We start from the raw sequence: 22,359 nt of genomic DNA, 5'->3' as shown, positions 1-22,359 counted from the left end.
AATGGGCAAGTTGTAGTTCCTAAAGTCTATAGGACTGAAATTTTAACTTTGACTTACAGTGTGCCTTTAGGTGGACATTTTGGGATGAATTAAACTGTAAACAGGATTAGGAAAGAATTTTATTGGCCTAATCTGAGGAAGGATGTTGTGACCTTTTGCAGAACCTGTCACACTTGTTAAGATGTGGGTAAAACTAATCAAGCTATCCCGGTGGCCCCACTTCGGCCAATCCCTGCAATCGGTGAACCTTTTTCCAAAGTTATAGTAGATTGTGTTGGCCCATTGCCGAAGACAACAGCTGACCATCAGTATCTGTTAACCATTATGTGCACTGCATCCAGATTCCCTCTCAGAATTATTAAAGCTAAAACTGTGGTGAAGGATCGCACCAAGTTTTTTTTTTGTTCGGTTTGCCGAAAGAAATTCAATCTGATAAAGGCAGTAATTTTACACCAGGAATATTCCAGCAGGTAGTTTGTGAACTGGGAGCTAAACAAATTGCTTCGTCTGCGTACCATCCAGAATCACAAGGAGCTTTAGAAAGATTTCATTCTACCCTCAAAACAATGAATAAGGCATACTGGATTAAGAATAGAAAAGACTGGGATGAGGGGGTACATTTACTCCTATTTGCCGTAAGAGAATCGGTGCAGGATTCGTTGGGTTTTAGTCCATTTGAGCTCGTGTTTAGTCACAGAGTGAGGGGACCTTTGACCTTGTTGAAGGAACAGTGGACTGATGAAAAAGTTCATGTTAACTTGTTAAGCTATGTTTTGGAGTTCAAAAATAAATTACACCAAGTCGTTAGTCTTGCGAGACCAAACTTGAAGGCTTCTTAAGACTAAATGAAGCGTTATTTGGATAAGCGAGCTCGAGAAAGGACATACCACGTGGGAGACAAAGTATTGGTGTTATTTACAATGCTGACAAATCCACTCCAAGCGAAGTTTAGGAATTTAAAGAAATAATCTTTAAAATTGGTTCTTTGAATTTTGTTATTCACATACCCGATCGAAGGAAAACCACACAAGTGGTACATGTAAAAATGATAAATACGATATGATAATAATATGATAAATATGATTATTTTGACCCTGAGATGCCATCTGTGAGTGTTGTTGTGGGAACATGTGAAACTAGAGGGCCGGAGAATGAGATAGCTGACTCGTCTGAGAATTTTAACAAACCAAATATAGTCTCAGTGAGGCTTATGAACTCAGGTATTTTGGAAAACATTGATAACAGGTTGGTCCATTTGCAGCGAAAGCAACGACAACAACTGAAAGGATTCATTCTAAAGTTCGAAGATTTGTTTCCCAATATACCCAAACAAACTTCGGTCGCTGTGCATGACGTAGATGTTGGTCAAGCTACCCAATTAGGCAGCACCCCTATCGCATGAAAGTAAAAAAGAGTAAATTGGCTGAGCAGAAGATTGAATATATGCTGAAAAATGGTATTAGCAGGCCGTCAACATCAGATTCGGCCTCACCCTGTGTTATTGTGTCCAATCCTGACGGTAGCGTTACATTTTGTACTGAGTACAGGAAGGTAAATGCTGTAACCCTATTCCTAGGGCAGATGATTGCATTGATAAGGTTGGAAAAGCAAATTCTTTACAAAGATTGATCTGTTGAAACGGCATTGGTGTGTTGCATTGACGGAGAGAGGCAGAGAAGTCTCTGAATTTGTGACACCTTCTGGATTGTATGAATATAACGTTTTCCTGTTTGGAATGAAAAATGCCCCAGAAACCTTCCAAAGAATGATTAACTCTGTAATTCGAGGGTGAGAAAATGCATGTGCCTCTATTGATGTCTTAGTCATAAGGAAGTGACACTTGGATCTCGGCAGTTAGAAAAGCTGTTTCACAGGCTATCCAAGGCCAAACTTACAATCAACTTAGCTAAGAGTGAAGTTGGCCATGCCACTATGACCTATCTTGTCTACGTAGTAGATCAAGGCACGCCTGCTGCTGTTCAGGCAAAAGTCCAAGCAATTGCTGAGGTTCCCGTTCCAACCGGTAAGAAGGCTCTTAGAAGGTTTTTGGGAATGGGTTGATATTACTATAAGTTTTGTAAGAACTTTGCTGATATCGCTCTTCACCTAATTAATCTTTTACAGAAGGGTTAGAAGTTTGTTTGGACCGAGCCTTCTCAGGAGGCATTTGATCGATTAAAAGTCATTCTATGTCATCAACCTGTGCTCAGGGCACCTGACATTACAACGCCACTTTCTATAGCTGTGGATGCCAGTGACGAAGCTGCCGGGGCAGGGTTATTACAGAAGGATGATGATGATATTGAACATCCTGTAGCTTATTTTCCAGGAAATCTAATGAACATCAGGAATTATTCCACTTTAGAGAAAGAGTTGTTGTCACTCATTTTGGCTTTAGAACATTTTGATGTCTATGGTTGTCCTGCGCAGAAGCCACTTGTGGGTTTCACTGATCATAATCCATCAGTGTTTCTGAGAAAGGTAAAGGACAAAAACTGAAGGTTGTTAAACTGGAGTCTGATTTTGCATGAATATGATATGGTAATACAGCATGTGAAAGACGTAGATAATGTCATTGCAGAATGTCTGTCCAGATGCTAAGCTCACTTCAAGAGGGAAAAAACTGGTATTTGTATACGCTTCTGCAATGTGTTACATGATAATCATATATATATACACACTCACACACTCACACACACACACACACACACACACACACACACACACACACACACACACACACACACACACACACACACACATCTATATATATATAGTTTTACATTCTGCAGTTTGCAGTTAAAGTTTTGCTCTTTGATCAAAATTTTCTCTTTTTTTGGGGAGGGGGTAGTGTGATGAACCCCTGGATTTAACTTGCCATGGACTGTTATTTTCAGACGTCAGCCGCCGGCTTTCTCGGCTCCTGTTTGATTCGTACTAAGAGAGAGAGGGGGGGGGCGGAACTATTTGACTCTGCAGCTTGTTTTGATTTAAGCACGGACACTCACTCACACACAGTCAGTCGGAGTTGGAGTCGATTAATGGAAGGAAGCCAGTGACTAAAGGGTCTCTGGTTGGAACTTCCGAGTGCCCACAAGGGTGGGTTGAGCATCGTCCCAGCACATCCATAAGTGGCTATCACGTGGTGTGATTTGGGCATCCTTGTGGACTCCACCTATGTGCTAACCCTTGCCTGGGTGGTAGTTCCCTTTGAAGACGGTACACCTGTGATAATCTACTATTGGTGATAATTCGTCAGTGGATTTGAAACGACGATGGATAAAACCTACGGCGATTGTTATCCTGTTTTACCACAGTGGAACTTGTGGAATACGACATAAATGCCTTCTCTCGACATCCACCTTGGATTACAAATCTCTCTCTCACATCCTTTAATCCGTGGATGAATTGAACTTTCAGGCCTTACCATCTCAACATTTTAAGCCTGGTGCCCCTCCCGCGCCCCGAACTTAATGATCTGGGAGTTACATTTACACATATGGACACTCATAATACTGTTAACTTTTGATTATTCTTGTTTAAATTGCTGGATCAAGTAGATACTAATAAAGATAGTGGTTTTAACATCAAAACCAAACTCTAGGCATGGTCTATTGCTGCTGGTTCATTTAAACAGTTACAGGTACGCAACAGATGGCGATTATATTTACAGGTATATATGTGTTATAAACAGAGACCGATGTAGCCAGGTTGTGACTGAATTTCCCCTCTAGTAACGTCACAAAGGCATGTGTTATGCAGACTGCATTTGCTCTCTGGATGACAGAGAGAAGACTCTGTGAAATCCCGTATTACTTGATACGAATGAAACGTCTGGTCCAGGACAGACCTCTGGCTACCGAACGAGCGAATGCTGGAAGTTGAAGAAACGCTCGTCAGCATCTTCCTACATTAAAGATGTGGTTTTGTTCACAGTCAGTTCCCTCTGCCTCGGTTGGATTGAAATTTACTTACAACTTGTTTATTCCCGTCCCAGTCGAGGCTCAGATATTGCAACACATCAGAGGCTTAACGCCGATGTCGTCACTCATTCTCAATGTTTACAAAAACAGCTTGATTTTATAATGTCGCAATCCGGCGCCGCAGTGGATATCCCACGGTCTATAAATTATCAGTTGGGAGATCTGAACTTGTCGCCAAGTCGGTAAATTGGAAAAGTCTGCCCGCAGTACGACCAGTCGGGTCTGAGGCGACAGGGAATGGGGGAGAATCAGAGTGACCCGGAGATGGAGAGCAGGAGAAAGTCAGTGATCTTACTGTTCACCATATCCGGCAGCTTCATCCTTCTGTGGTTGACGACACTGATTGATTACCTATATCATAACGTTTCGGGAAGAAATCCCAATTATTACAACCCTGCTGAAGATATCTTCGCCAGATCGGGTATATACTGCAGAACGTCAGCCTTTGTACAAACACCTTCATTTATGGCGTGACTCAGGCCAAGTTCAGAGAGGAGTTAGTGAACGCTGTGAAATATCCGGTCAACGCTCTCATCCGGATTGGTAATAAATAAATCGATCAGCCGGTCGCAGGCTCGGGTTTGGATGTTCTCGACTGTCAGGAACGGCCGGACTCTGACCTAGAATGATCATGTCCGTGAAAATGCGGCCAGCATCCATCCACAGCAACAGTTAGGACAGGGAGGTCTTTTTGGTTGAACGTGGCAACACGAACTCACTGCAAGTAACCTCGCCTGCTTTCTTTCCAGGGCACCATCCAATCTGCAACAATGTTATGTCTGTCTTCAGTTCAGCTGTTACTTCTCCGTCTGCACGTTTCATTCCCATCTTTACAGTGAAGTTAATTCCGTTTTTCTGAACTCTAACAATGACACTTTGACTCTATTTCCCACTCACCAATCACCCAGAGTCACTGACCTGTAACACCTTCCGCTCAGACAGGGTTTCATAAGTAATGTTCACGACTTTTCTTCCGGCTCCGAGTATTCGCCTATCAGTTACATTGGGAAATTTTCCATCACGGTGCGCTCACTGCATTTCTCACACTCTACATTATTGACGGCGGTGGTGGTATTTATTTTAATTTTTGGAAACAATCCATGTGTATGGCTTTCATTACTGATCTGCGCCACACACCTCATTTACAATGTCGTTTACCGACTGTCCACATGAGCTTCTGTCGGGCATATTCAGTGAACCGGGATTCATTCGAGCGATGACTCGATGTTTCTCGGCATTTGCTTTGTCTCGGCACAGCGGCGCTGAAATCGGAATCAATTACTTCACGGGGAATGTGATGGATGTTTCAATGTCCAAACCCAAGGCGGTTGTGGAGGAATCGGACTCAGTGTCTGATCAGCTGACAGGGGAGAGGATTTGGGGGAACATGGATGGTTAGAGATCCGGGGCTATGGAAACAATGACGTTCATGGTGCTGGGATGGATGGTGACCGTGATGTGTGGAATGTGACGGTAAGTGTGAGACTCCGGTATTGAGGGTCAACTCTGTTAGTTGTTGCTGTTACATTTCTTTATATCCAGATGGAAATGCAGAAATTAAACGCAAATCCAAATGTTCCGTTTTGAGAATTTGTCCCTTGTATCGTTAAAAATATAGTCGATCTTTAGAATTTCTGCAACAGCGAATCACTCCTCCGAGAAAACATAAACCACTTTTCTTCATTTGTTAAATCCTACCAATCGATTCTATTTGTGATTGCACAAAGGTTTGTTTTAATTGAATCGTGATTATATTTTAAATAATTGGCGCGTTTGTTATGCCCGATATGTCTGCTTCGCTCTTACATCAGTAACACGCTGCCGACGACTGGTATAATATTTACTTATTGGTTTTAATCAAGCGTTTAATTGCAAAGGAATTTCACACGCATTCAGCGTTCATCCTGAAATTGCCTGCCCTGATAGGATGCGATCAGTCTCGGTCAGACTTAAGGTGCCCATTGTTCACTTGCACCAGTCACAAGGCATGTCCTCGTGTGATCCCGCTGAGCCAGAGAGTCACGGAGCGAAATATCACAGAGACAGGGTCTTTGTCCAAACTCACCCATAGAGTCACAGACTAAAATATCACAGAGACAGGGTCTTTGTCCAAACTCATCCACACAGTCACAGAGCAAAATATCACAGAGACAGGGTCTTTGTCCAAACTCATCCACACAGTCACAGAGTAAAATATCACAGAGACAGGGTCTTTGTCCAAACTCATCCATACAGTCACAGAGTAAAATATCACAGAGACAGGGTCTTTGTCCAAACTCATCCACACAGTCACAGAGTAAAATATCACAGAGACAGGGTCTTTGTCCAAACTCATCCACACAGTCACAGAGTAAAATATCACAGAGACAGGGTCTTTGTCCAAACTCATCCATACAGTCACAGAGTAAAATATCACAGAGACAGGGTCTTTGTCCAAACTCATCCACACAGTCACGGAGCAAAATATCACAGAGACAGGGTCTTTGTCCAAACTCATCCACACAGTCACAGTAAAACATCACTTAGACAGGTCTTTGTCCAAACTCATCCACACAGTCTGAGAGCAAAATATCACAGAGACAGGGTCTTTGTCCAAACTCATCCACACAGTCACAGAGCAAAATATCACAGAGATAGGGTCTTTGTCCAAACACATCCACACAGTCACAGAGTAAAATATCACAGAGACAGGGTCTTTGTCCAAACTCATCCATACAATCACAGAGTAAAATATCACAGAAACAGGGTCTTTGTCCAAACTCATCCATACAATCACAGAGTAAAATACCACAGAGACAGGGTCATTGTCCAAACTCATCCACACAGTCACAGAGCAAAATATCACAGAGACAGGGTCATTGTCCAAACACATCCACACAGTCACAGAGTAAAATATCACAGAGACAGGGTCTTTGTCCAAACTCATCCATACAGTCACGGAGTAAAATATCACAGAGATAGGGTCTTTGTCCAAACTCATCCATACAGTCACAGAGTAAAATATCACAGAGACAGGGTCATTGTCCAAACTCATCCACACAGTCACAGAGCAAAATATCACAGAGACAGGGTCTTTGTCCAAACTCATCCATACAGTCACGGAGTAAAATATCACAGAGACAGGGTCATTGTCCAAACTCATCCACACAGTCACAGAGTAAAATATCACAGAGACAGGGTCTTTGTCCAAACTCATCCACACAGTCACAGAGCAAAATATCACAGAGACAGGGTCATTGACCAAACTCATCCATACAGTCACAGAGCAAAATATCACAGAAACAGGGTCATTGTCCAAACTCATCCATACAGTCACAGAGCAAAATATCACAGAGACAGGGTCTTTGTCCAAATTCATCCACACAGTCACAGAGTAAAATATCACAGAGACAGGGTCTTTGTCCAAACTCATCCACACAGTCACAGAGTAAAATATCACAGAGACAGGGTCTTTGTCCAAACTCATCCATACAATCACATAGTAAAATATCACAGAGATAGGGTCTTTGTCCAAACTCATCCATACAGTCACAGAGTAAAATATCACAGAGACAGGGTCATTGTCCAAACTCATCCATACAATCACAGAGCAAAATATCACAGAGACAGGGTCTTTGTCCAAACTATCCACACAGTCACAGAGTAAAATATCACAGAGACAGGGTCTTTGTCTAAACTCACTCATACAGTCACAGAGCAAAATATCACAGAGACAGGGTCTTTGTCCAAACTCATCCACACAGTCACAGAGCAAAATATCACAGAGACAGGGTCTTTGTCCAAACTCATCCACACAGTCACAGAGCAAAATATCACAGAGACAGGGTCTTTGTCCAAACTATCCATACAGTCACAGAGTAAAATATCACAGAGACAGGGTCTTTGTCCAAACTCACCCATACAGTCACAGAGTAAAATATCACAGAGACAGGGTCTTTGTCTAAACTCACTCATACAGTCACAGAGCAAAATATCACAGAGATAGGGCCTTTGGCTTGTTACGTATTCAGGCAACAATAAATATATGTGAGTTAAGCAAGGGTTTTTATAACAAATAACACGTTTATTAAACACTGTAAACAAACCCCCCCAAAAGTAAACAAACACTAACGTAACCGGAAAACAGCTGCTGTGCGGCAGCTTAACAGTTCTTAAAGCGATGCAGCTCAAACAGTTCTTAAAGCGATGTTGCAAAAAACTTCTTTAAAAGTGGTATGCCAAAAGTTCAAAATGCTCACAGGCCATTTAAAAGGAGACACTTTTTAAGGCGATTTAAATTTTCTTCCACGTCGTTTTGTTTCGATCCCCGGCGTCGAACTTTCCCACGAAGAATTTTATGAAATGTAACGGCTTAAAGGCACTGACCTTTCCTTTATCACACTGTCCTCAATCTTCTGCTATCCTGCAGAGATTAACACGATAACAGTCAACGAAATCCTTCCGAATGAGGATCACACAAGGTCGAACCCATTTCACCGTCGAAATTCGATTCTCCTCGATCTTTAACTCCCGAACTCTTATCTTCACTCTCCACTAATTCTTAACCAACAGTATTATAAAGAAACTGCTGGCAATGACCTTTTAAACTTTAGGCATTAGATAAAACTTCATTTTTCAACTAAACTGCGTAATACCATTAAATCACGCAGTGGCATGAAGTCAACTTGGCAAATCCAGCCACGAACTGCCCCTCCCCACATGCTGGGGTCTTCCTTTTATAACCTGTAAAAAAAAACTGTCACATGACCTCTACTGGCGGGTAAATGACGTCACTCCACCATCACAAGACCATTACCTCAAGTCCAGTATAACTTCAACCCCAGTCACGTGACAAGGGTACCACTGTCACGTGTCACGGATACGTAACACCTCCCTCCAAAAAAAAACATTTTTGGTCTGACAAGAACAACAATTTTAACAATTACTTACAAGAAAAACAAAAGTATAAATTATATAACATACACAATATACAATACCATCATATAACATCTTACAACTCACAATACAGTAGGAGTGTTACAATTGGAAAAAAAACAGTCCATAAAAAAATTACATTGTACATTCAACATCGAGATAGACAATCAGCAACCACATTATCTTTACCTTTAATATGAGTTATCACAATATTGTACTCTTGTAACATCAAACTCCAATTTAATAATCTTCTGTTTTTGTTTTTCATCTTACTCAGAAAAACTAACGGATTATGGTCAGTGTAAACAATAAGTGGTTTTTGAGTTGTACCAACATATACCTCAAAATATTCTAAAGCTAAAACAAGAGATAACAATTATTTCTCTATTGTCGAATAGTTTCTTTGATGTTTATTAAGTTTCTTAGAAAAGTAAGCTACTGGATGATCAACCTCATCACCCTCATTCCTTTGCATTAATACTGCTCCCGCAGCCTCATCACTAGTATCTACAGCTAATGAAAAAGGTTTTTCAAAGTCAGGTGCCTTAAGCACAGGTTGTTGACATATCATTGTTTTCAATTTTTCAAATGCTTCTTGACAAACTTCACATGCTTCTGCAAAAGGTTAGTTAATGGAAGGGCAACATTAGCAAAATACTTACAAAATTTTCGATAATATCCTACCATTTTCAAAAATCTTCTGAGAGTTTTTTTCCCCGTTGGAGTGGGAATCTCTAAAATTGCCCGGACATTTGCCTGAACAGGAGCTACCTTACCTTGACCCACAACATAACCAAGGTAAGTCACAGTGGCATGTCCAAATTCACTCTTAGCTAAATTAATAGTTAAGTTAGCTTTTGAAAGTCTTTCAAACAATTTCTCCACCGCAATAATGTGTGCTTCCCAAGTATAATTTCCTGTCACTAAATCATAAATATAAGCATCAGTATCTTCCAATCCCTGAATCACAGAGTTAATCATCCGCTGGAAAGTACCTGGGGCATTCTTCATCCCAAATGGAAGAACATTATACTCATATAACCCAGATGGAGTTACAAATGCAGAAATCTCTCTACCTCTGTCCGTTAATGGAACACACCAATACCCTTTCAATAAATCAATCTTTGTAAGGAACTTTGCTTTTCCAACTTTATCTACACAATCATCTACTCTAGGAATTGGATATGCATCTGTTTTCGTTACAGCATTCACCTTCCTATAGTACGTACAAAACCTAATACTACCATCTGGTTTTGGCACCATAACACATGGCGAACTCCAATTCGAGTTAGAATGTCTAATAATATCATTCTCTAACATGTATTCAATTTCTTTCTCAGCAAGTTCACATTTTTCCATGTTCATCCTATATGGATGTTGTTTAATAGGTTTGGCATCTCCAACATCTACATCATGTGAAGCTATAGTAGTCCTTCTCGGAACATCTGGAAACAAATCCTTATATTTAAAAATCAATTCCTTCATCTGCTGTTTCTGCTCTAGCTGTAAATGTGCTAATTTCTCATCAATATTTTCCAGAATGGTTGAATTTGGTAACCTAACAGAAACAATGTTGGATTTAGAATGAAAGTCAGATGAATCATCTATCATGTTCCTAATTAAATCAAACTCATTCTCACTAACCACAACAATCACAGTATCAGATTGTTTCTCATAATATGGTTTTATCATATTTATATGGCAAAGTTGTGTTGACCTTCTACGATCTTGAGTTTTTATTACGTAATCTACATCATTGATTCTAGACACAATTTCATAAGGACCATGAAATCTAGCTTGTAAAGGATTTGTCTGCACTGGGAAAAGAACCAACACCTTATCTCCAGGCTTAAACATCCTCATCCTAGCTTCTTTATCATACCAAGTTTTCATTTTCTCCTGAGCCAACTTTAAATTTTCCTTGGCTAAGCTACAAGCTTTATGTAACCTGTCCTTAAATTTCAAAACATAGCCCAACAAATTAGTGTGCATTTCCTTACTAATCCACTGCTCTTTCAATAAAGCTAAAGGTCCTCTAACTCTATGCCCAAACACAAGTTCAAATGGACTAAAACCTAAAGATTCCTGTACCGATTCCCTTACTGCAAATAAATGTAAATTTATACCCTCATCCCAGTCACTTTCATTTTCCACACAATATGTCCTAATCATATTCTTGAGGGTAGAATGAAACCTCTCCAAGGCACCTTGCGATTCTGGGTGGTATGCAGACGAAGTGATTTGCTTAGCTCCCAATTTATAAACTATCTGTTGAAACAATCCAGACATAAAATTACTGCCTTGATCAGATTGTATTTCCTTAGGTAATCCAAAATAAGTGACGAATTTTATAAGAGCCTTTGTCACAGTTTTAGCTTTAATATTCCTAAGTGGTACTGCCTCTGGAAACCTAGACGAAGTACACATGATAGTCAACAAATACTGATAACCAGTTTTTGTCTTTGGTAATGGACCAACACAATCTACAATAACTTTAGAAACCGGTTCACCAAATGCTGGAATAGGTTGTAATGGAGCTACTGCTGTAACCTGATTTGGTTTACCCACAATTTGACAAGTATGGCACGTTTTACAAAACATCACCACATCTTTTCTTAGACCAGGCCAGTAAAAATGTTTTAAAATCTTTCTTTTTCAATCTTTTTATTAGTATTAATAATATTATGAACAAAATGCAATTGATATATTAATAAAGGGATTACAAACATACAAATTCCGATTACACATGAAAGAATACATAAGCAATGAATACAGTATAAATAAGTTTTCCCGAAACATGAACCATATAGTATATATATGAACAAGGTAAATCTAGATATTTCATAATATATAATATAAAAAAAGAAAAAATATATATATGCAAAATTGACTAACCTACTAATCTAATATCTAAGGGGAAAAAAGGAAGCAAAAAAAGAAAAAAATATCTCACAAGAATACATAAACATCAATGTCGTCAACTCCGATCCTCTCAACATAAATACGATTAAAGCTGAAAAAACCAATAAGCTTGGAACAGGGTCGTATTACATCATATGAAAATATTGAATAAATGGTCTCCATATCTTTTCAAATTTAATAGAAGTATCGAATACACCACTTCTAATTTTTTCTAAATTTAAACATAACATAGTTTGAGAAAGCCAATGAAATACAGTGGGAGGATTAATTTCCTTCCAATTCAACAAAATAGATCTTCTAGCCATCAAAGTGAGAAAAGCAATCATTTGACAGGCGGAAGGAGATAAATGAAGTGAGTCCATCATCGGTAAACCAAAAATTGCGGTAATAGGATGGGGTTGTAAATCGATGTTCAGTACCGCAGAGATAATATCAAAAATATCTTTCCAATATTTTTTCAAAAGCGGACAAGACTAAAACATATGAGTTAAAGACGCGATTTCCAATTGACATCTGTCACAAATAGGGTTTATATAAGAATAAAAATGAGCCAATTTATCCTTGGACATATGGGCCCTATGTACAACCTTAAATTGTATTAATGAATGTTTGGCACATATAGGTGATGTATTAACTAATTGAAGAATTCTATCCGAATTCTCAATAGGAATAATAAGATTAAGCTCTCTTTCCCAATCATTTTTGGTCTTATCAAGGGGCACTGAACGTATCTTCATAATTATATTATGAAGTTTTTATATAAGCCCTTTTTGAAAAGGGTTTAATTCAAACAAACTCTCCAAAATATCTGAAGACACAAAATTTGGAAACGTTGGAAGTACCGTACTTAAAAAATGCCTAACCTGTAAGTATATAAAAAAAATGAAATCTAGGCAAATTATATTTATTAGATAATTGCTCAAAAGACATAAAACAATTGTCCGAAAATAAATCAGAAAATCTTAATAAACCCTTAGTTTTCCAAGCCAAAAAAGCTTGATCTATAATTGAGGGGTGGAAAAAAACAATTAGATACAGTAGGAATATTTAAAACGAATTGAGTCAACCCGAAAAATTTCCGAAATTGAAACCATATACGTCAGGTATATTTAACTATCGGGTTGTCAATTCGTTTCGGCAATTTAGAAAGAGCAAAAGGGAGAGAAGTCACTAACATAGAACCCAGCGCATAACCTGGTACCGATTTAATTTCCAAACTCACCCAATGAGGGCCAAAGGACCATCCCATTCTTTCAACCAACATAACAAATATCTAATATTAACTGCCCAATAATAAAATCTGAAATTGGGTAATGCCAACCCACCTTCCTTCTTTGTCTTCTGTAAGTATGTTTTACCTAACCTGGGATTTTTATTCTGCCATATATATGAGGAAATTTTTGAATCAACATTAGTAAAAAAGGATTTCGGAATAAAAATTGGTACCGCTTGAAAAATATATAAAAACTTAGGTAAAATAACCATCTTAATAGCATTAATCCTGCCTATCAGAGATAAAGATAATGGTGACCACTTAGTAAACAGGCCTTTAATCTGATCAATTAAGGGTAGAAAATTAAACCTAAATAATTCTTTATGTTTTTTTGTGATTTTAATCCCTAAGTAAATAAAAGAGTCATTAACTAATTTAAAAGGTAAATTACCATAGCTTGGGACCTGTCTATTCAAAGGCAACAATTCACTCTTATTAAGATTTAACTTATACCCAGAAAACTCACTAAATTGAGCCAACAATGATAAAACTGCTGGAATAGATTTCTCAGGGTTAGAAATGAATAATAATAAATCATCTGCGTACAAAGATACCTTATGAATATCATTCCCACGATTTATACCCAAAATATCATGTGATTCTCTGATGGCAATTGCCAAAGGTTCTAAAGCAATGTTAAGTAGTAATGGGCTAAGAGGACAACCTTGTCTAGTGCCCCGAAATAAACGAAAGAAGGGAGATCTTTGATTATTAGTAAACACCGAGGCTACTGGAATGTGATAAATCAGTTTAATCCAAGAAATAAAGGTCGGACTAAAATTAAACTTCTCCAGCACATAAAATAAGTAAGGCCATTCAACTCTATCAAATGCTTTCTCCGCATCTAATGAAATAACACATGCTGAAGTGCTATGTGAAGGAGTATAAACAATATTCAGTAATCTCCTAACATTGAAAAAAGAATAGCGATTTTTAATAAAACCGGTTTGATCTTCCGAAATAATTTGGGGTAATACCTTCTCCAGCCTGGAAGCCAGTAACTTGGAAAAGATCTTGGAGTCCACATTCAATAAAGATATTGGTCTATAAGATGCACAGTCAGTAGGGTCTTTATCTTTCTTCAGTATTAAGGAAATGGAAGCTCTATAAAAAGATTGTGGCAAATTCCCCAATCTAATTGCTTCTTCAAAAACCTTGCTTAACCAAGGAGAGAGAGTAACAGAAAAACATTTTAAAAATTCTACTGTATACCCATCTGGACCTGGTGCTTTCCCAGAATTCATTGAGGAAATAACCCCTTTAATTTCTACATCCGTGATCGGAGTATCTAATACTGAAAGATCATCGGATGATAATTTTGGAAAATGCAATTTCCCAAGAAAATCACACATGGCATTATGAACCTGAGGGAATTCAGATTGATACAAGAAGATATAAAAGCCTTGAAAAGACTTATTTATCTCATCATGGTTAACTGTCAAATCCCCATTCTGCTGACGAATCTTAGTGCTTTGACGTTTAACCCAAACATTCTTCAGCTGACTAGCTAACAGTTTTCCCGATTTATCACTATGTATATAAAAATCCGATCTGGTTTTCATTAATTGATTTTCAATCGGAGATGTAAGTAATAAACTATGTTCCATTTGAAGTTCAACCCTTTGTTTGTAAAGCTCCCTACTAGGAGTGGTCGAATATTTCTTGTCAATCTCTTTAATTTTATCAACCAATAAAAGAGTTTCCTTCTTAATGCGTTTTCTCAGACCAACAGAATAAGAGATAATCTGTCCATGTATATACGCTTTAAAAGTGTCCCAAAGTGTTCCGCAAGAGATATCTTCCGTGGAATTAGTTGAAAAGAAGAAATCAATCTGCTCCTTCATAAATTTAATAAAGTCCGGATCTTGCAATAAGGTAGAGTCAAATCGCCATTGTCTAGCACTTGAAACTGTATCCGTAAAATTAATAGAAAGTTTTAATGGAGCATGGTCAGAAATAGCTATAATATCATAATTACAACCAATTACCGATGGAATAAAACAAGAGTCAATAAAAAAATAATCAATTCTCGAATAGGAATGATAAACATGAGAGAAAAAAGAAAACTCTTTGTCAGTAGGATGACGAAATCTCCAAATATCAAAAACTCCATTATCAGTCAAAAAGGAGTTAATACAAGTGGCCGACTTATTGGGTAAAGTCTGAATAGATATAGATTTGTCCATCAAAGGATTTAAACAATGTTTTAAAATCTTGTCCACAGTTTTCCTTACCCCTTGATGTCCACCTAAAGGCACACTATGAGCTAAATTCAAAATCTCATTTCGATAAACTTTCGGGACAACTACCTGGTAAACAACATTCCATTCCTCACTTGCAGGAATTGTAGGCGATCTCCACTTCCTCATCAACACTCCTTTTTCCAAGTAATATCCTACTGACACCTTCTCAATTTCACCATCTAGTAAAGCTTGTTCCCTCAATTTTATAATCTCAGGGTCTCTATTCGGCTCTGCTATCATCTCCTTCCGAGATAGAGATAAATCTTCATAGTCAGACTTACTCCCAGAATCTTGTTCAAACAACGAAGGTAAGAAAGTCTCTGACACATCCTCAAAACTCGAATCCTGAGTTGAACAGTCATGAGTAACAACCTCATTCTGCACATCAATCTTTTTAGCCATAGCTCTAGTCACAACACAGGAAGAATCTGTGTTAGAATTCACCTCTGGTTCCTCTGACTCCATTGTCAAAAGCACTTCAGGGAAAACTTGTCCACCTGCCAAGTCATTACCTAACAATAAAGAAATACCCTTCACAGGTAAGCTATGCTGTAATCCTACTTTAACAAATCCTGTAACTAACCCTGACTTTAAATTTACTTTATGTAAATGTACAGGCATAAAATCACTCCCAACACCTCTTATGTAATTTACCTCACCAGTATCACTCTCTCCATTAAACTTCAACACACTGTCTAACATTAGTGATTGAGAAGCTCCAGTATCCCTAAGGATTTTTATTGGCACCAGAGTAGATCCTTCTTTCAAGGATACAAACCCTTCAGTTATAAAATGATCATATCCCTTTCTAAATTGATCAGACTCTAACAAAGCCTCATTTAAGTTTACCAAACCCTGTAATTTTACAGGTGCTTCAGTCTGTTGCACACAAGCATCTGGAACTGCTTCCTTCTCTTTCTTTTTCAATTTGAAACAGTTAGCTATGACATGGCCAGGCTTCTTACAATAGTTACAAATAAGACCAAACTGTCTTTCCTTCACAGGTTTTCCTTCCTCCTTACCTTTCTCATTAACCTCTGATTTAATTTGCTGATATACTTTGAGTCTCCATGTTATTTCTCCTCTTAAAAATTCTGCCCTGAGGAAATTTATTCTTATGGATTAAAACATACTCATCAGCTAATCTAGCACAGTCCTGCAATTTATCAGTATCCCTCTCATTTAAGTAGGTCCTTACTTCAACAGGAATGCTTCTTTTAAATTCCTCCATTAAAATCAGCTCTTTCGCTGTATCATAGTCCCTATTTACATTTTTAGAAGAAACCCATCTCTCAAAACACATAGCTTTATCATAGGCAAATTCCACATAAGTCTTTTCCACAGACTTTTTCAAACTTCTGAATCTTTCCCTATAAGCTTCTGGGACTAATTCGTACGCTTTGAGAATATGCATTTTCACAATATCATAATCAAGTGCTTGCGCAGCAGTTAAAGCTGTATAAACTTGTTGTGCTTTGCCTTTAATCACACTCTGTAACAACACTGACCATTTATCTCTCGGCCACTCTGACATCCGAGCAATAGTTTCAAAATGTTGAAAATATCTTTCCACTTCTGTTTCACTAAATGGAGGGACCAATTTAATTTCTTGACTAGCAACAAACGGTTTTTTAGAACCAGAAGACTGTTTCCCAGACCTTACTTCCTCCATTGCATATTCAAATTCCCTCTGTTTTTGTGCAGCCTCTAATTTACAACGCTCTAACATCATTTGTTCGATTTGCAACTGCATCTCCAGATTACTTACTGGAAACGACTCTAAAACCGAATCATCAAAAACACCCGAATCCACATAGTGAGACGCGATTTTTCTCTGTATAACAGCCTTTGATGTAGTCTTCAAAATACCTTTAAGTTGCAATCTACTAGCTATCTCAGTCACCTCAGTTTTTTTCGCCTTCGCTAACAACTCGGCGCCTGGCGAATCCAGAAACTCATCAATATTCATCGTTGCCGAATACCACTCACAAGCCAATCAAACAAAAAAAATCGAGTATTCCCCGTTTCCATAACACTGACTCAAAATTCAACAAGCATTTAGACTCAAATGATCCAATCCGGACGCAGCCCCCATATTTATGTTACGTATTCAGGCAACAACAAATTTATGTGAGTTAGGCAAGGGTTTTTATAACAAATAACACGTTTATTAAACACTGAAAACAAACCCCCCAAAAGTAAACAAACACTAACGTAACCGGAAAACAGCTGCTGTGCGGCAGCTTAACAGTTCTTAAAGCGATGCAGCTCAAACAGTTCTAGATAGATAGATAGATAGATAGATACTTTATTCATCCCCATAGGGAAATTCAACTTTTTTTCCAATGTCCCATACACTTGTTGTAGCAAAACTAATTACATACAATACTTAACTCAGTAAAAAATATGGTATCCATCTAAATCACTATCTCAAAAAGCATTAATAATAGCTTTTTAAAAATTCTTAAGTCCTGGCGGTAGAATTGTAAAGCCTAATGGCATTGGGGAGTATTGACCTCTTCATCCTGTCTGAGGAGCATTGCATCGATAGTAACCTGTCGCTGAAACTGCTTCTCTGTCTCTGGATGGTGCTATGTAGAGGATGTTCAGAGTTATCCATAATTGACCGTAGCCTACTCAGCGCCCTTCGCTCAGCTACCGATGTTAAACTCTCCAGTACTTTGCCCACGACAGAGCCCGCCTTCCTTACCAGCTTATTAAGACGTGAGGCGTCCCTCTTCTTAATGCTTCCTCCCCAACACGCCACCACAAAGAAGAGGGCGCTCTGCACAACTGACCTATAGAACATCTTCAGCATCTCACTACAGACATTGAATGACGCCAACCTTCTTAGGAAGTACAGTCGACTCTGTGCCTTCCTGCACAAGGCATCTGTGTTGGCAGTCCAGTCTAGCTTCTCGTCTAACTGTACTCCCAGATACTTGTAGGTCTTAACCTGCTCCACACATTCTCCATTAATGATCACTGGCTCCATATGAGGCCTAGATCTCCTAAAGTCCACCACCATCTCCTTGGTCTTGGTGATATTGAGACGCAGGTAGTTTGAGTTGCACCATATCACAAAGTCCTGTATCAGTTTCCTATACTCCTCCTCCTGTCCATTCCTGACACACCCCACTATGGCCGTGTCATCAGCGAACTTCTGCACATGGCAGGACTCCGAGTTATATTGGAAGTCTGATGTGTACAGGGTGAACAGGACCAGAGAGAGTACGGTTCCCTGCGGCGCTCCTGTGCTGCTGACCACCGTGTCAGACCTACAGTCTCCCAACCGCACATACTGAGGTCTATCTGTCAAGTAGTCCACTATCCAATCCACCATGTGAGAGACTACTCCCATCTCCGTTAGTTTGTGCCTTAAGATCTTGGGCTGGATGGTGTTAAAGGCACTAGAGAAGTCAAGGAATGTAATCCTCACAGCACAACTGACCCCCTCTAGGTGAGAGAGTGATTTGTGCAGCAAATACGTGATAGCATCCTCCACTCCCACCTTCTCCTTATACGCAAACTGAAGAGGATCCTGGGCGTGCCTGGTTTGTGGCCTCAGATTCTGTATTATCAGCCGCTCCATGGTCTTCATAAAGCGATGTAGCAAAAACAGTTCTTTAAAAGTGGTATGCCAAAAGTTCAAAATGCTCACAGGCCATTTAAAAGGAGACACTTTTTAAGGCGATTTAAATTCTCTTCCACGTCGTTTGCTTCGATCCCCGGCGTCGAACTTTCCCACGAAGAATTTTATGAAATGTAACGGCTTAAAGGCACTGACCTTTCCTTTATCACACTGTCCTCAATCTTCTGCTATCCCGCAGAGATTAACACGATAACAGTCAACGAAATCCTTCCGAATGAGGATCACACAAGGTCGAACCCATTCCACCGTCGAAATTCGATTCTCCTCGATCTTTAACTCCCGAACTCTTATCTTCACTCTCCACTAATTCTTAACCAACAGTTTTGTAAAGAAACTGCTGGCAATGACCTTTTAAACTTTAGGCATTAGATAAAACTTCATTTTTCAACTAAACTGCGTAATACCATTAAATCACGCAGTGGCATGAAGTCAACTTGGCAAATCCAGCCACGAACTGCCCCTCCCCACAGGCTGGGGTCTTCCTTTTATAACCTGTAAAAAAAAACCTGTCACATGACCTCTACTGGCGGGTAAATGACGTCACTCCACCATCACAAGACCATTACCTCAAGTCCAGTATAACTTCAACCCCAGTCACGTGACAAGGGTACCACTGTCACGTGTCACGGATACGTAACAGTCCAAACTCATCCATACAGTCACAGAGTAAAATATCACAGAGACAGGGTCTTTGTCCAAACTCAGCCGCACAGTCACAGAGCAAAATATCACAGAGACAGGGTCTTTGTCCAAAATCATCCATACAGTCACAGAGTAAAATATCACAGAGACAGGGTCTTTGTCCAAACTCATCCATACAGTCGCAGAGTAAAATATCACAGAGACAGGGTCTTTGTCCAAACTCATCCATACAGTCACAGAGCAAAATATCACAGAGACAGGGTCTTTGTCCAAACTATCCATATTGTCACAGTGCAATGTATCACGGAGACTGGCTCTTTCAAAACAACTCATCTATGCCAACCAAGGCGTCCATATAAGATAATCCCATTTGACCGTATCTGGCCCACATCTCCCTGAGCCATTCGTACGATGTAGCTGTCTAATTGTCATTTAAATATTGCTATTTTGCTTGCTTTAGCCACTTCCTTCCGATAAGTTGTTCCAAAGACGTACGGCCCTCCACGTGAAAACGTTCCTCAGTTCATTGACCTCTCAAGTTAAACCTATGTTCTCAAGTTTTTGAATTCCTTTCCCTGAGTAAAGTTACAATGCCCATCGTGATGTTCTATAGATCTGTAATGCTGATCCCCTACGATCCAAGCAATACAGTTCTACGAAACACAAGCTTCGCCTGCATTTCATGCCCTTGATTCCTGGCAAATTATCCTGAAACCTTTTTTTCATTCAGTCAATGGCATTTTATAAATTTCAAAATACATTGTAAGCTTGAGATAAAAGTATGTCTGTGTCACCATATACAATCCTGAGATTCAATTTTTTGCGGGCATACGCAGTAAACCCAAGAAACACAATGGAATCAACGTAAGACCGCGCCCAACAGGACGGAGAAACAGCCGACGTGAAAAAACTACAAATTGTGCAAATACAAATGTAATTAATAATAATATTTAATACTTTCTAAGGATATAAACATGCATTTTTGACTGGACAAGTGCAGAGCATTAAACTTAACGAAAGTATGTCATGACCTCCCTTTTAAAGTAGTTAATAATCAATTTACTTACCTTAGAATTACAGCAACAAGGAACTTCAAGAATCTTATTCTAGAAAATGTTGCTATTTTTTAAAAATTCTACAAAACAGAGTTTGACACAATCGTCATCCTTATCTATGTCTCTGGTAGGTCGAATTAATGTTATTAAAACGTATATCCTTCCTAAATTTTTATACTAATTTTAGTCTTTACCGATTTTTATTTCTAAAGCTTTTCTGACTCGTTAGATTCAATAGTTTTGTCCTATCTATGGAAGGGCAAACGTTCTAGACTTAATAAAGCTTAGCTGCAAAACTCTAAAAAAAGGAGGTGGTATGGCTTTACCTAACTTCCGTTTATATTACTGGGCAGCTAATATTCGCTGTCTTACTTTTCGGTCATTTTTTCATAATCAGTCTGATTGTCCAAAATGGTTTGCAATGGAGTTGAACTCTACTAAGGATCTCTCTATTTCTGCACTTTTTGGATTTGCACTTCCTTGTCGCTTGCCTAGACTAATTGTTGATCCTCTTATTAGACATATTCTGAGAATATGGGCTCAGTTTAGAAAGGTTAATGGCCTTCATGGTATCTCTCTCTCTCTCTCTCTAGCCCTATCTTACATAATCATCTTTTCCTACCTATGCAAGACTCAACATTTCATCATTGGTATAGAATAGGCGTTAGGCGCTTTGAAGATCTTTTCATAGATAATCGTTTTGCAACTTTTCAACAACTCTCTGTAAAGTTCAATCTACCTAAGACCCATTTATTTAAATACCTTCAAATTAGACATTTCATTAATCCTTTATTATCTAATTTTCCTGAGATGCCCGAGAAAAACGTTGTGGACCAGTTTCTTTGTATTAATCCATTGGGTAAAGGCTTGATATCTTTTATTCGTGATAAGTTAGTGACCTTGAGGCGTGCCCACTTTGATAAAATTAGAACTGCTTGGGAGCATGATTTAAATACTTCTTTATCTGATGCGGTCTGGGATTCAATTAAGTCATTTAATTCAACCTCTTTATGTGTTTTTACAGTTTAATGCTGTACAGAGGGCTCACATGTCTAAAACTAAATTGTCGCAGTTTTATCCTGACATTAGTCCTGTTTGTGACAAGTGTAAAGGGGGGCGAGGCTTCTCTGATCCATATGTACTGGGCTTGTCCTAGTGTACAGAAATTCTGGAGAGAAGTTTTTTTTTATCTTTTTGTTGGTTTTATCTTTTTATCTTTATTCCATATTCTTAATTGCCACTTAGAACCTAATCCTCTCATTGCCCTTTTTGATACCTTCGGTCAGACAGATATGCATTTGAGTCCGGCTAAATGCCGAACATTATTTTTTGCCTCTCTTTTGGCTAGACGCTTAGTTCTCCTTAGATGGAGATGTTGCCCATGTTCAATGGCCTAATGATACCATGTCGTGTTTAGACCTTGAAAAAAATTCATTGTTCACTTCTCAATTCGGACATAAAGTTTCAAAAGGTGAGGCGAGCTTTTTCTTGAATACGTTCATAACTTCCCTTTATATTGTTTATTCTTTTTAATCCTTTACTTTCAGCTTTTTAGCTCTCTGTAAGTTTTAAGGTTTCTTTTCGATGTGAATTACATTAAAGTAGTCGGCATTATAATTCTTGTTTTATTTATATTTACTGCTCTGTGGGGTCGAACGCTACAATTTCTTTTTAC

The sequence above is a fragment of the Hemitrygon akajei genome, unplaced genomic scaffold (genome assembly GCF_048418815.1).
Source record: "Hemitrygon akajei unplaced genomic scaffold, sHemAka1.3 Scf000072, whole genome shotgun sequence".
In the NCBI taxonomy this organism is placed as follows: domain Eukaryota; kingdom Metazoa; phylum Chordata; class Chondrichthyes; order Myliobatiformes; family Dasyatidae; genus Hemitrygon; species Hemitrygon akajei.
Note: the sequence above shows the minus strand (reverse complement) of the source record.